Here is a 16,017-nt window from a genome sequence, read left to right as displayed (position 1 = left end):
ACTCCCTTGTCGTTGGAAAGGATCGTGAGAGATCCTTTCCAACGACAAAAATTGGAAGTGTGTACGCAGCTTAAGTGTTTTATAAAAGTAAAGGATAATTTGAAGGTTTGATCCTGTACTAACTGAAAAACAGGATTTTGAAGTATTTTTTGAATGGCAGCTAAACATTAAAAAAAAAAATGAAATTATCTTCAGAATATAATTAAAAAATCAAGAATGATATTATAATTGTTATTGATTTTACATGTTTTAATTATCATGAGAGATGTTTGGATTAACAGGTTTACATTGCAAACACAATACGATGAGTTATTTTGTTTTAGATGGTAAGAGAAATATGCTAGAAATGGATACTGACTTCCCTGCCTTAGGACCAGTTTACTGGATGAACAGTGTCAGTAGTGTAATAGGTAAGCAAATATGTATGATCAGCACCCTTTTTGTTATTTTGATAACTGTTACTAAATTATTTAATTACTTTAATACCAACATACTAAATCCCCTTGTCTACCAGACCGGTTTTCACAGTGTGACTTGTTAGTTTGACTTTAAAGATCACACAATTTTTATGGTATGCTTAAAGAAATTTAGTATTGTATTTTGCTTGATAGTTTTGCAGTTGGATTTTTTGTGCTTTCAGAGGAAATATTTCAAAATGTATTTTCTGTTATATTTAACCAAGAATATGTATATATTACCCACTAGGACTATAAACAACTCATATATACAATAACAGCAAATCTAACACTTAACGACTGTTTTTTTTACACAAGATACACATTGGTCAGGAAATGGATTAATGGAGTTACTCACACTATGTAATAACTCCCACTAACAGGGTGGGAGAGCAGCCAGTTACAAGTCTTCTTACCACTGCTGCAGGATGCCAACGGTTTGTCTAGTGCACTATTTTTCCATTGCTTGATTGAACTGGGTTTTCAGACGTGGAAGGGAGCAAATGTCCTTTTCATTCAATGCGCAGCATGTAAAAATTTTTTTAGTTTAAAGTTTAGTTTTAGTTTAGTGTGCATTTGTTTTTGAATGGTCTAGTGCAGAGGTCGGCAAACTCCAGCCTTTAGGCCTGATATGGCCTAGCTGGTAGTTCGTTCCGGCCTAACGCCCCCTGGCCGATCCGGCCTAATGACGTACCTGGACCCACGGGTTGCCGGCGGATCGGCCGGGGGGTGTTAGGAACTACTGGAGCTGGAGCTCCGGTGCCGCCCCTTGCAGTTGCTCCCCTATAGGCCACGGCCGGTGTTGACACTTCCGCCACCACTGTAAATAGGGAAAGCTCCCTGTAGGTAAATCCCTCTCCTCCACAATGCATACGGAGGAGAGGAATTTAATTTCAGGGGGCGTTCCCTGGTGGTTGGCAGAGCCATTAGGGCGGGTCTGGCCTAGTGTGCTCCCGTCCACCCCATAAATGGCCAAGTGGCCAGAAAACTTTGCCCCCCCTGGTCTAGTGTTTTTTTTAAGAAGATTGCATGAAGCATTGATGGCAGAACTGAAAGTTGTTCCCAGGAAATAAATGGCTATACCTGTGTGGTCAAAATTCAATGCTGTTTTTGGAAAGCTGAACTAAAATGTAAAGTGAACTTGGTGGATTCTAAATGGCAATGTGTATGGAAAGCAAACACAAGATATCTGGATGAATAATTACATAGCTTTGAGGAACCTTGGAAGATAAACATTGTTTTTTTCTATTAGACAAATCTGAACCAAGTTTTGGTGTGTGAGAACTTTGGCCTGTGAGTTCCCAGGCCTCTCTGTTGGCATAAAAGTTTGAAGGGTTGACTTTTCTGACCTCATGAAAGGTGGATTCTGGGGTTTAGGTGTGAACAGGCTTGAGCTTGTGAACAAAATAGCTGGTTAAGCTTTAAATAGTGCACCTTGTTTTCAGCACATTAACTATGCCCTGCAAGGTATGTCTGCAGGTATGTGGAACTTTTCTCCCCATGCCTGTTTTTACAAATAAACTTCTCTATACATTATATGGTCCACTATACTAACTTTTCCCTCAGCTATATGAGCTGCTCCCTGCCAATGTCAAAATCTTCACCCAGTCTTCTCCCACTTTTAGTGTCTTCAGAATTTTTCATTGACCAGCCAGGGTTGGTTGCCCAGAATTCCTATTTATTTTTCTCTCTCTCTCTCTCTCTCTCTCTGCCTAGTGTATCATATTAAAACTTTCATGACAAGCTCTAGCTCACCAGTTTTGGTAAGCTTTAATAAAACAGGCCCAGTTGTGTTTTTTTGGCCCACAAGGGCATTTTTTTGCACTTTTGCACAGGGTCTTTAAAAAATAGACAGCAAGGTAACATGCATTGCTGAGATATTCTGCATATGATTTTTTGTTTGTTTATCTTGTCATATGCTATAAGGTTTTGCACAAGATTTTCGGAGTGTGCTTGTGGGATTTTTGGCCCAGCTAACAGAAAAAAAGTATGACTTGCAATCAGAGTTTCATTTAACCATTAAGATGTTTAAAAAGCAAGAAAATTTCCCCAATTCACACAAAAATTAGGTTGCTTGCTGTCTGGAAAAAAAACGTACTATTATATTTCTTAAGCCACTCTTAGGATTTAGACATCCTTTTGAAGTCTTATTGTTGTCAGTGACACAGGAACATGAAATGGCATCAAGTTACATAGAACTGGTTTCAGAAAGTGTACCATTAGTGATCATGTGAGGTTCTGTGGATCTGGGTTACATTGAGTTACAGAAAATGACGGCTAAGTAAATTGTACAACCTTAAAACCTCATTTTAGAGCAATTATGGTGTTTGCTGGATGGCTGAGTAGCTCACTGATTTGGTTTTACTTATTGTTCTTTAAAATAGGTCTTAGTCTAGGTAACCTACCTCCACAACACCAGGTTAAAATATTATTCTTCAAATGACAATGTCACTCATAAGTAGTCAAATATGACCATACAAGTTATAGTAAAGTGGGATGGATAGAACCAAATAGCCCTTTGATAAGCATTGGACGCACAGAAGAGCATCCTTAAAACCAATAAATATACACTTGGGAGTAGAAATAGGCTAGGGCCTCAACTCTGATAGCTGGTATCAAAGCACCAAGCATAAGTAATTGAAAAGGAAAATTGGCCTGATGTGCAGGCACCAAACGGTGCATGCTATGTGATGCCAATTTAGGTGAGTGTAAATAACTGGAAACTGGTTTCCTTTGAAGCCAAAAAATTGTCAGCTATTATACTGAGAATTGTAAGAACAGAAAGGAAAAATAGAATCTAAGAAAAAAAACTATACTTAACTTGTCTAATATTAAGCAAAATGTTCTCTTTTTGTTTTTAAGGTTACCAAAAGTCGAAGCCAACCCTGGATCAGCTAATCAAGAAACTGAAACTCTTTCAATATTAATAAGAAATGAAATTATATTTTTTATTGTTTATCAGAGCAATACAAACCATGTTGCATGTAGTATGCAAGATGTAGTAAAGGTGGAAAAATAAAGGCATAAATGTTAGTAACTGCTGCTCAGTGTATTGTAAATGATCTCTGTTTTCAGCCTTCATTTGATTAACTAAAAATAGTCAAAGGTTCAGAATCCTTCTCATATATAGAGTATAACCCACATGTCCAGAATTTCTAGGTTAAAAGCTTATGGATTCCTTATTACCATGGTAATCTGTAATCCATACAGTTTTTGTACAGAATGTCATCAGAAATTAAATTTCCCACTCATGTGACCAGCATCCTGGTTTGCCAAGGAGATTTTTTCTTTTATCATAACACTGGGACTAATAATGTGACTTTAACAAACAAGAACATCTGATGTAGATCACATGAATTAAATTTAGGACAATGCAGGTTTTATAGTTTTCTGAACTGAAGGTATACTCCAAATTACTCAGGGCCAAGTCTGTCTACTGCTGCAGGTTCCAAACACTTTTACATATGCTAGCAGCCTCATCTCCTGTAATGATGTAGGAGTAGAAGGAGCAAACATTCAACTCACTTGGAAATGTTGAATATCCACTGTCATGATCAGCAACATGGTAAATTTTCAGCAAAGAAAGGCAAATATACATCATTTTAATCCACAAGGTGGCTTTAGTTTAAGTGTTTGATTCTAATGACAGGGTAACTTTGAACTTTTACTTTAAGAAAGGAAGGCAAAAACAAGTATCTAAATGGTGTTATGTCCTTAAAAGCAGAAAACATAATTTGCCTTTGAATAATACCTTATACACATGGCAATCTGCCCTTTAGATCTAAAAAGAGTATTTTTAATTTAATTATGCTTAGAGTTAATGGCTGTTGTAGAAAACAGAATCTCTCATGTGTCGTTATGCTTTTTAGGATTTAATATACTATTGAAAAATAATTCTTTTTATCTAATTGTCCCAATGTGATTATCCTAACTTTACATTGCCCATGATATATGGACTTGTAAGGAATGGTTACTTTTTGAGAGGTTTTTAGAGTTCAATTTACTAATGGTATATAGTTTTGTAAATGAGGTGCATTCACTTTCTAAAGAATACTCAATTGTGCTATTCTGCTCATATAAGGTATGTATGTTGGTATAGTGGTATATGGTTATTAGGAATGTGCCATTCCATGTGGAACAGTGGAAATGGGCATTTCCGGGATATTTCAGTTCGATAAACCAGCATGCCTCACTTTAAGAAACCTAAATAACTTCCAACCTGTAAGGTAACATTCTGATTTCATGACATTACTGGTAAATAGTTTACCTCTAATAGGTTGTTATGCCCACCCTGATCTGAATAGTGATGTCCAGAATTGCATCAACGTGTCCAAGAGCAGATCCTACATATAGGTATGGGGGGGGGGGGGGGGAGGGGCAATTAATTTCAGGTTGTACTCCCACAATATTCCTCAGGAATGTTTAAAGGGTGACCATCACAGACAGAGTTTACATATTTTCAAGACATGCATGGCAGTGCAAAAAGATATATTTCTTCTGCGTGTTTTACTCAGTTCTACTCAAAAACGTATGAATAAATGCCACAGCCCATTATTTAGGTTGAAAAAGAAATAGAAAAGCAAACTTTTCAAAAATACCAGGGACATTAAATGGATACAAATACCTTACTGAGAGAAAAGCAAAAAATAAAACAATCAACATTTTTAATTCTGTAAATTCCATATACAAAAAAAAAAAAGAAAAAACATCAACATAAGACAATGGTGCATATTAAAAAACTTCAATCATTTGGTAGTCTCAATCTGTCACATATGTCCTAAAAACTGGCTTAACATGTTTCGCAGACCATAATGTCTGCTTCTTCAGGAGAAAAATAGGGCATATGAGGTCTATGTCACAAACGACTGACATGAATAAAACTCAATAAAACACAAATCCCCCTGTTATATTAATGTCTGATCTTCCCCTAAATCTCTTTTTTTAAAAGTACAACAGACCAGGATCATAAATTTCCCCTTACCAGATATCTCTGTATCTGACAATCAGCATCCTTCTTGATCCTCTAGTTTACAACACCCATTGTTGGAGTTTTGTGTCTCCAGGTGTCATAAAACTCAGATAATGCTAGTAGAGTAGCCCCTGATTGACCTCTAAGCTGTATTCAGAAACCCATTAATAATATTCTTTATAATTCCACTATATTGTCCTGTATAAAGTAGTAGTTGGCTGATTTGTAGCCAAATCATTCTGGTGAGAACTAGTCTCCAAGGCTTCAGGAAAGCCTGGAAACCATATTTACCCTGTTCTGGTGAACCATAAGTCCCAGGAATGCCTAGTTTGGTCTCTGTGAACTTCGTATTTTGAGGTGAATAATCTGGGGGTTGGCGGTTTGTAAAACCTGAACATATGAAGTTATGAATATTGCTAGATCCTGAATGTGTCCACAAAGCATCTTAATCCATGTGGACACAGCACCTTCAGACAGCCCCTACCCTGCTTTCATTGGATTGTTGTATTAGTCCCACCTCTGTGGCTGGCATAGAAAAAGCCATGTAAGCCTAGCAGATTGGGAGCTCTCACTGATATCATCTTGTTGCTAAGGACAATGGCACTGAAACAGTAAGCACTGCAGGGATCCCAGTAACTCTGACGAATAACTTGGACTTTACACAGCAACTTGGACCAAGGCAAATCAACTCTACCTAAGTATTATTTTATAGTTTTCCCTTTTTATTTTACGCTGTTGCTCTAGTTCTGCTATTGTTTTGTGATTGTTCTTTGATTGGTCTTTATTTTTCTGTATTTGTTTATGCACTGTTTTTGTATGTTTTTACTTATTACACACTATAAAAAGTGTAAGCTGTATCTCTGAATGCTCTAAGTAGAAATAGTGTAATATGCTAACCCGAAAACATTACTATAAACATTGTGATTTCTGAGACATCCCTGTCTGGAGTGGCAGCGGGTGACACAGTTATTATTAAAGAAACAGAATCCTAACTGCAACAAGGGTAATGGTGCATGCTTCTGTCTAAGCACGTGGTGGCAGGCTACTTGTGATGGTGTGTTTGGCGAGGGGTAACAGAGTGGTTAACCTTGGCCTGTGACGACCCTTCTCAGCCTGCTGGTGCGTGGACTGTTGCTGAGCGTGCTGAAAGTCTATGTGCAGGGTGTGGGCTGAAAGAGGGCACCCATCACAACCCCATCCATATTTGACCCATGGCTGAGTACAGTAGAGGCACACCCCTTGGCATCAAACAGATGGGGAGAAGTTGATCCAACCACAACTTCAGTGAAGTATAATAGTTAATGCTACATTTGAGGTTACACTCAGCTTAACAGCACCTAAGTAAAAAGTTAGCTGCATATATCATTTGTCTGCACAGGTCCACTCCACAAACTAAGGGAGGCCTAATTTTATTCATGTCAGTCATTTGTGGCATAGCTGTAATAGGGAGGGGATTGGAAATAGGCGGCTGCATAAAAAAGAACACTTCTGGGACACCCAATACACATGGCTTCCCTTGTTGTGTGAGTTTTTTCCTACAAATTAGCAGCAGCTTTTTTCTTAAGCTGGTTCATTTTAGTTGTTTTTACATTGAGCTTTGCATTAGATATTAGAGCAGAGCTATACTTTGAACTTTAATGGTGAGTAGGTTTACTTCTACATCTTTAACATGATTAAGAGTTCACTGTTGATTTTGCACAGTGTTGTAGTCATATCTGATTTGGGTGGAACAGCTTTCTTTGTAAATAAGTGCTAAATTAGATGAAGTGACATATACAGTATATGGGATGATGTCATATTGATCGTATTTATTATTACTCCGATATCCTTGCAAATTCTTGGAGGACACCCAATGGTGGTTTCTCTTACTAGAATCTTCGAATTTAAAGGTTTCATTCCATCTCTTAGGACTCTCAATGTTCATGTGCTCCATAGAGAGTAACTATATGCATAATATTTTTTTTTGATGTTTTCTTTATGGCAAGTATTTAAATCTTCAGGTACTTATGTAAACATTTTATTGTTTAATATATTAAAAGAAGCCAGTCTGTGATAGTTTCTCTCCCTCTGATGAAGCAGGTTTGTCCCGCGAAACGCGTAGGTTTTAAATAAATATCTGACCAAAAATTATGGTGCAGAATAATTATGCCTAGTCATGGACATTTCCCCAAAAAAAAAAGTTTATTGCACTCTATGTATTTTTATGGATTAGGTTTGTTAAAACCATTGTGTATATGTGAAATTTCTGTTTTCATGAATTTTGTATAGATAAAGTATGTTTGATAATTTTATCTATAACTGTGTTTGAAGTTTTTTTTTGACATGGCAATCTGTACCTCGGGGTACTCTGATATAGACCATACTATAAAGGAATATCAACACATAGGAATGGTAAATCAGAGTGGCCACAACATTCTACACACCCCCCGCCCTGACCAACATGTGTCTTCATCACCTACACCCACTACACTTCCCTGCTGCACTATTGCTTCATAGGAACCCTGGGGGAGTACCATTTCAGGTCACATGAAGATACGAAAATTATTTTAAAAAAATATTAACATTACTGTGATAACCCTCATTCTAAATCATTTTTTTTTTAAATACAACTTTTCAATGCAAATGATAAATTAATACATGAGTAAATGAAGCTATAATCAAATGAATGGAGTACTATGATAGGTTGTCTAATTCACATAGAAAATTGTGGCAGGTTGTGGCAGGCAAATCGAGCAGTTGTGTTTGCTTTGTTGATGCCTGCATTTATATTTTGAGGATGTGTTCATGTTTGTAAAGGACATTATTGTCATTGTGTATCTTTGAATAAAAACAGCCTGACACAGTTCCAACGCTTTGATGATTACTGAAAGATAAATGTACCTAATTCCCTCATACCATGCAGTGTTGTTATTCAACAAATAGGTGAATGCAAGATACATGACTGGAAGACGCTCATCATATTGTATCAGGGGTTTGCATGACTTATATTCATTACCAACTCATCGGAGCATCTGTTGTGTTTCTGATGAAGGAAACGCTATCAGATAGTCTTACTGCAACAACATCTATAATGGTAAGAGAAAATATTTTATTTTCACCTATATAGCGCTATACTGATACTGTACTATTTCTTTTTTTATTGCTGTTTTTCTGTTTTAGCATAGAAGAGTTGTGCTGTACCTTACCTGTGCTATTCTCCTTTTTATTCTTCCTGAGTCACTGTCTGCTCCTAAGGTATGTTTGGACTTACATGCAGATATATTACATTTCCTGGATTTCTTAAACATAACCTATAGTACATTTGTTTGATATTCTTTTGTTTGTTTCTGTTTACTTTTAGAATAAGTTAATGGCACGAAACTGGGGTCCCCAGTCCATGCTGTATCTCAAAGGCAGACGTAAGCTTTTTTTTTTTCAATTGTTACAATTTTAGAAATAAATTATATTAATTTGAACAAACTTAAATGAAACAAATAAGATGCAATTTACAACCGAAAAGCAGTACTATTATTAAAAAGCTAAATGTAATATAAATTACTATGGTAGACAGACATAAGTATTTTACAGAGATAAATATTTTACAGTTAAACAGTTTGTTTACCTCTATGAATGCATCCAAAACTATTAGTTAGAATGTCGGAGTACCTTCAGTACATAATTTAAGTTAGCAATTCGAGATGGATATAAGCTGAGGTTACCTTGAGTGGAAGTTAATTAATAGATACTTAATAATTTGCAGTTAAACCTATAGGCATACATTGACTAATCTTCTAAAGGCAGAGCTTAAATTTTATTTAAAGTAAACCTGTTGCTTTGTGCTGCTGGTTAAAGTAACAGCTTAACCTAAAAAAGACCCGGCCAGCTCTTTCAAAATGAAATGACCCTACTGTCACCACACTGCCCCACCCCTTCCAAAAATACTTCACTTCCAAGATTAAAATTATTAGCACTCAATCTGTTTTACTAAACTTTTTTTCCACTTTTCCCCTGCAAAAGAAGCCATTTACACAATTGACTCCAAAGGGCAGTACCCTACTTCTGCCCCTAGTCTCTTCATCAATTGGAATTGGACACATGGGCGGCCCCACTGCCCCATCATTTGCACCTTGCCTGCCTATGTGATCAAAAATATTGAAGTGTGGGTACAGATAATAGGCAAGAAGGAGGGTGGGCCTGTTCCACCATCCAACAATCCTAGCATGCACTTTCTAGCCGGTCAGTTATACATAATATGGAGTGTAGTGGTCATTAGTGTGCAATGAAAAGTGCAGGGGTCAGTAGAGTATAATGCATAGCGAAGGATCAGTATTGTATAATGCAGTGTACAATTTCAAATTGTACCAGGAGTTTTTTTTGCCTTCCTATGGACCAACTATGTCTTATAGGGTTTTATTTCTGGGATATGTTTTTTTCCCTAGTGGTTGAACTTGATGGACTTATGTCTTTTTTCAACCTAACCTACTATATGAAGCAGGGTGCATGGGTCATTAGTAACTAATCTAGCATGTTACAAAATGGTAAGAGTCATTATTATACAATGTAGAGTCTCCCGGTCTTCACCAGGTCTACCCGCAAAGGGTGATAGGCCAGTGACCTTAGTGGCCTCCAGACTTTGCTGCTGGAAGAACATCAGGTCACAGCCCCCAGGTTCTCCCCACCAGGGGTGAGCCAAACAGAGGGTTTCGGTGTAGGGGAAGCCAAGATCAGGTACTAAGTAGGATGCTAGCGGGACTAGACTTAGTAGACAGGTCAGGGCAGGCGGCAAGCAATTGTAGTGAAGGTCCAGGCACAGGAAAGTGCAGGCAGCAGGCAAGCATAGTTAATGTCAGGCACGAGTCAGGGCAGGCAAGAATAGTCAAGGTCAGGCCGGGTCAGAAATCCAAAAAGAGTATAGCTGAGCAAGTCTTTGGTAGCAAAGCTGAGGATGCTGTAGGCTGCTGGACAGATGATCAGCGAGCGGAGTGGTAATATTAAAGAAAAAGGGCCTGATTTATGAAAGCTCTCCAAGGCTGGAGAGAATACACTTTGAGAAGTGAAGCTGGGTGTTCCAGAAAACAAGGAATGGATTTTTGAAAATCATTGGCTATTTGCTAGCAAACGCTTTGAATCCTGAACCAGATCCATCCTAGGTTTGCTGGATCACCCAGCTTCACTTCTGAAAGTGTATTCTCTCCAGCCTTTGAGAGCTTTCATAAATCAGAGCCAAAGAGCACAGGTCAGGAATAATTAACACAGAGTGTAGAAGTCAGGAGGCAACAAACACATGCCGTCTTTGTGATGCTTTCAAAATGTGCATTCATGAGTATCTTACAAGTTATAGTTAAAGAGTCACATAGTTACATGCAAAATATATACAGAACATAGATTTAATTAGGTTTTTTCACAATATTAATGCATTGGTCAATCTTTCATTACAGATGGCAGAAGGTTTGTATCTGACTATGAGGAGCATTATCAGAACATAAATGTGGATACTTGGAATTCAATTCTTAAACGTAAGTGAAAACAATAACAACTTTTGAAAAATAGATATACTTCTTTTGAAACCTACACTTAATGTGAAAAGGCAACTCAATGAGATGTTCAGACAGGCGGTGAGATTGTGGTGCTGTTACCATTTCCTTAGTTGGAGCTGATGCCAGGGGAAATAAAAATAGTTAATCCTTAATTTTCTATGAAAATCTTAAACAAAAACTGTGACTGGCTGCTACTGGCAACAACCTTACTTTAGTTCAAACTTTCTAGTCTTTATGAATGATCCCCAAATTTGAATGTCCAGGTCACAATATTAGTTGTATCTTCTGGGGAAGTTGTAGATGATCCCTGAAAGGGCATTGGATTTACAAGCTCAAAACAAATAAATATACATTTAGCAAAGCATTGAATAATAAAAAAAAAATGTATAAATACTAGTTTTTCTGCAATATGTTGCTTTAGTGTTTCACGTTTATGTTTTGCAATTGAAGCATAAAAATAAGTACAGATCTATATTTTTTAAGGATATCTGTTTCTTTTTGGGACTGAAAAATGGTACACAAAGCTTCTGTGGAATGTGAGCCTCAAGAAAAAGAAACGTCAATCTGAGCAATAGGTATGAAAACATAAATATAATAAGAACATTGAATAAAAAAAAATTGGAAAAAACTTGTTTATTAGACTTTCAGGGTGGATTTCTCAGAATATTATTTTACCCTCTAGTGATCATCTGTACATTATATACTACAGTCTTCATTCTTTCTGAATGACTGATTGGATATACTATAGAAGCAACCAGAACTTTATATTGTCTTTAATCAAAGCAGACTATTACAACTTGCACTGAGAGACAGAAACAGTGGAGCATAGCCAATGTATTGCACTGCTGATCAGCCAGGGAAGTCAGCATTTACAGTGTATACAAATATTAATAAATACTGTGGCTTGCTTATATTCAAATACTGTATATTTTCAAGCAATTATGTTAAACATTGTATTGTATTATCAAATTATTTTAGGCTGATGTAAATAGCTGAACACATACAAATGGCTCTACATACATGAGTTACACTTCCCTCCCATGGATGTGAGCAGTGCAGTATAGACATTACCTGTCCAGCTAAGAGATCGGGGTTGCTGTCAGTGGCAAACCAAGAAAACTACTGCTAAGGCAGAAATAGGTATCAAAAATTGAAAGATTTTATTGGCAATCTGACCCTCAGATCAGTCAAAAGAGATGGTAGAAACCACCTAAATACCAGGTTTAGGAGAGGTTGTATCAGCTAGAGATAGCCATGCATGTATATAACTAACAAAATTGTCGAGAGAGAGAGACAACACTTTTCACTCTGCATGTAAATCACACAGTAGCATGTTGACAATTGAAATTGACTTATTTAGGACTAACTAGTCCACACTTTTCAAAAAGTTCTAGCAACATTTTTTTTCTGCTTTTGGAAAAAAAGTTTAGGATATTTAAATAAAGCTGAACATTGTATGTGCGCCCTGACCATGTATATGGTTTATTTCAACTTGTAACTGTATTTTTTTCTAGAGAACTCCACTTGTTACAGGGGGTGGAAAAATAGCAGATCTGCTGGCACAACAGGAAATAAAGCTATGCTACAGGGGTGATAGAAAACAATAAACCTGTTCTGTCAATATTATGTCACATATGTAATTTAATATTTTTGTCAATTTATTATTTTCTTCAAAGTGATTTAATAAAGACTTATTAGTTAATGAAAATTAATGCAGCCTGAAAGGTGTTCCTTTGGTGCTTTGGTTAGGTATGCCCTTAAAATGATAAAAACAGTATAGAACTCCTATATTCTTTTGTATAAAAGTATGTTGAATTTTGTGTATTGTTAAAGTACATTATCAACTATAATTCACAATGTGTTAATAGCATTAGTAGAATGTTAATATAATTTTCATTCTGAAAACAGCAGACATTTTGACACCATGACGTTTTGTTACAATAACTTATTTGTATGGTTTCTCCTTAGGTTGTTTTTCTGTGAATGTAATGAACGCTAAAGGATAGCACTTAAGGCTAACAGAAGAATTAAAAATAAGTAATACATGTCATTTTTCTATTTAATTAATGTCAATGTACAAATATCCACAAATGAATATTGTATCACATTCCCTACTAAAGCTGGTTGACTTTGTTGCTTGCTGAAATTTTAGAAAACAGCTCCTAGTGGATCAACACTCAAATATTTTGAAAAAAATGATATTGGAGCCATGTTTTCTGTAATAGCAACTTATTGGGCAGATTGTAACATGAATGCATATATTGACCCTAAAACCAAAAAATGTAACATATTGCAGTTTATAGGTCTTTAGTGGTAAAGACTGCAATAGTTTTCTTTTCCTAACTTTATTTCCCCTGGCAATTATAAACTGCATATTCTCAGTCTGTTCACTGTACATAACGACTATGTGACCATAGCTATTAAAACTTGTTTGAGCAATCCCAGCATGTATTGTATGATGTAGGAGTCATTATCACTGTTTCACCTACCAGACAGCACTATGGTAGACATGCAAAACCTCAGATTGTGACACTAAACATATATTTAAAATGTTTTAAATCAAACAGACCTAAAGCAGTCTGTTATTCAGTACTAATACAAATTGCATGTGCACATGTGCACATGTGCAGTGAATTGTCCCTTATGCAATAAAATAAATGTTAAGCCTAAATGCCTCATTTAAAAATAAACTCACCTTTCTTTGTTTCGTCACCGTTTACCTGTTAGTCTCCCTATATTCTGTATGAAGGAAACATATGTAAGATTATTTGAACAGAGGTTTGTGTGCACCTGCAAAACTGTCGCTTGTGGAACTAGCAACAAAAACTTGACACTACTCTTTCCCTAACAGTGAATATAAAGTGCTATTAAATGCCAGGTTTTGTGATGTCCAAAAATGAACAGTTTATAATTTCAAAACTTCTCTTGCCTTTAATGTAACCTATAACTTGTAAAAATCATTTGAAAAACAAATAAATCTGTTAAGAAAAAAAAAAATAAATGTAACTGGTTGCATATATCTCCACACCCTTAAACTATTAATTTGTTGAAACACCTTTTGATTTATTTACAGTATTCAGTCTTCTTGGGTAGGAGTCTATCAGCATGGCACATCTTGATATTGTGCACAGCCCTCCACGGGTCATCCCACAGATTTTATATTGGATTTAGGTCTGAGCTCCGGTTGAACCATTCCAAAATTTGTCTTCTAGTTCTTCATTTTCTTCTAGTGAAGCCAATATTTTGTTGACTTGCATGTATGCTTGGGAACATTGTAGCCTGAAAGGTGTTCCTTTGGTGCTTTGGATAGGTATGCTCTTATGATTCAGCATTTTGAAGTGTTTAAACTGTTTAAAGGTGAAATTTCTCTTCATCTTCAGCTTTCTAGAAGATGCATGAAGATTTTGGGTATTGGGAATTTTGAGTATTGGGTGACTGGTATTTGGAGCTGTTCATAATTTCCTCCACCTTGACTAAAGCCCCAGTTACAGCTGAAGAAAAGCAGTCCCAAAGCATGATACTGCAGCCATCATGCTTCACTGTGAAGATGGTGTTTTTTAGTAATGCGGAAGGGTTGCAAGACAGAAACCTTTTCTTACGAAGAAAAACATCCAGGCCCTGCTAAAATTTCCAAAAAAAAATACATCAAGTTGCCCAAAAGCATGTGGAAAATAGTGTTATGGTCTGATGAGACCAAGGTTGAAAACAACACTTTAATCACCAAAAGAACACCATCCCCACAGTGAATGGTGGTGGCAGCATCATGCTTAAGGTTGCTTTTCTTCAGCTGGAACTGGGTCTTTAGACATTTTTCTTTCTTTTTTTTTCTTTTCTAAAAAGTCAATCAAAAGTATATCCAAAGAAAAGATTTTACTCACATAATTTTTTAGTAGAGGCAATGGCATAAGGAATTATCCATCTCTATTCTATTTCAGCCTCCCAAAAGTCAGTCTCTGGAGAGCAGTAGATTGGGATGTTGATAGTTTAAGAAAAAACTGACCTCCTTCTGCCTGGTAAAAGTTAAGACCTTGTTAGTGAAAGCGGAACTAAAGTCAGAAAAAAAAATCACACTTTTCTTTAATCCCCTGGATCCCTCTATGATGCTGGATCTTTCCACGATCCAGTCCTGTGCCGTCCTGGAATTCCCTAGGCATGCATAGAAGGAGCAGCCAAGAGCCTTCTGGGATGCATGACACAGGTATCCTGAGAGACTCTGTGCTCCAATTCAGTGGCGATCAAGATTTAAAAGGGAGGTGCTGCACAATGTTGAAAAAAATAAAAGGATGTTGCACCTAAAGGGTTGTCTACCCTTTTATGTATTGTAAAAAAAGTTGAGTTTAGGTCTGCTTTAAATGTTGCAGTTCCTTTTATGAGTTTGGCAATGAATTCAGTAGAATGTTGGCCAATGCCCTCTGTTACCCATCTTTGCCCCCTGCAGTGGCTGACTCAGGTTTTACCAAACTATTCTCTTTCCATCTTTGCAGAACATTATCTACATCATGACCAATGGTCCTCTGTGGCTGAGCTTTTCTCGCCAATATATCCCTTTTTTCTGGAGATCTCTTCAACTGTCTAATTTCTTGTGCTCTTTTACTCTGAGTCTCTTTGACAGCTTTTGTGTTTAAGTCTGTGCTTAAGTCTGTGTAGCAGACATCATACATCATACTCTCTCCTTTTTCTACTATCCTGCTAATGTGATCCACTTTGACTTTAAACCTACTATTTTACAGGTCTGGGAATCAGAGCTGGGCATTGCCCTTGCCCCGCCACAATGAAAACAGATTATCCTCTTGATTAATTAGTCCTTTATTAATAGCAGATTCCAGGAAATAGGACACTACAATATATGCATCACATTTATCTGGCAGTTCTCAATCTTAGGTGAAGATGTAGTAGGGACGTGAATGCGATACTGCATATATAATAGTCCTAACATGTCTTTAAACCTTTTAAGGACACAGTGGCCCTGATTCATCATTGAAATCCGCGATCGCGGGAAGCGCGATAATACGCGCGACCAGCGATCGCGGATTACCGCGGTCCGGGGCTCGAGTGCGCGCGTACACTCGCGTCCTGA

The 16,017-nt window shown here is 36.9% G+C and overlaps 1 long non-coding RNA gene across 1 annotated transcript in view; it reads left to right on the top strand.

Annotated features, from left to right (window-relative positions):
- Positions 1-419, top strand: part of LOC140338388 (uncharacterized) — a 2,090-nt gene extending 1,671 nt beyond the window's left edge. The window contains exon 3 of the long non-coding RNA XR_011922242.1: positions 324-419. This is a non-coding gene — a long non-coding RNA (uncharacterized lncRNA). The remainder of the gene's footprint in view (positions 1-323) is intronic.
- The last annotated feature ends 15,598 nt before the right edge of the window (positions 420-16,017 follow it).

The sequence above is a fragment of the Pyxicephalus adspersus genome, chromosome 9, assembly GCF_032062135.1.
Source record: "Pyxicephalus adspersus chromosome 9, UCB_Pads_2.0, whole genome shotgun sequence".
NCBI classification, from domain to species: Eukaryota; Metazoa; Chordata; class Amphibia; order Anura; family Pyxicephalidae; genus Pyxicephalus; species Pyxicephalus adspersus.
This window is presented reverse-complemented; position numbering and strand designations above follow the sequence as displayed.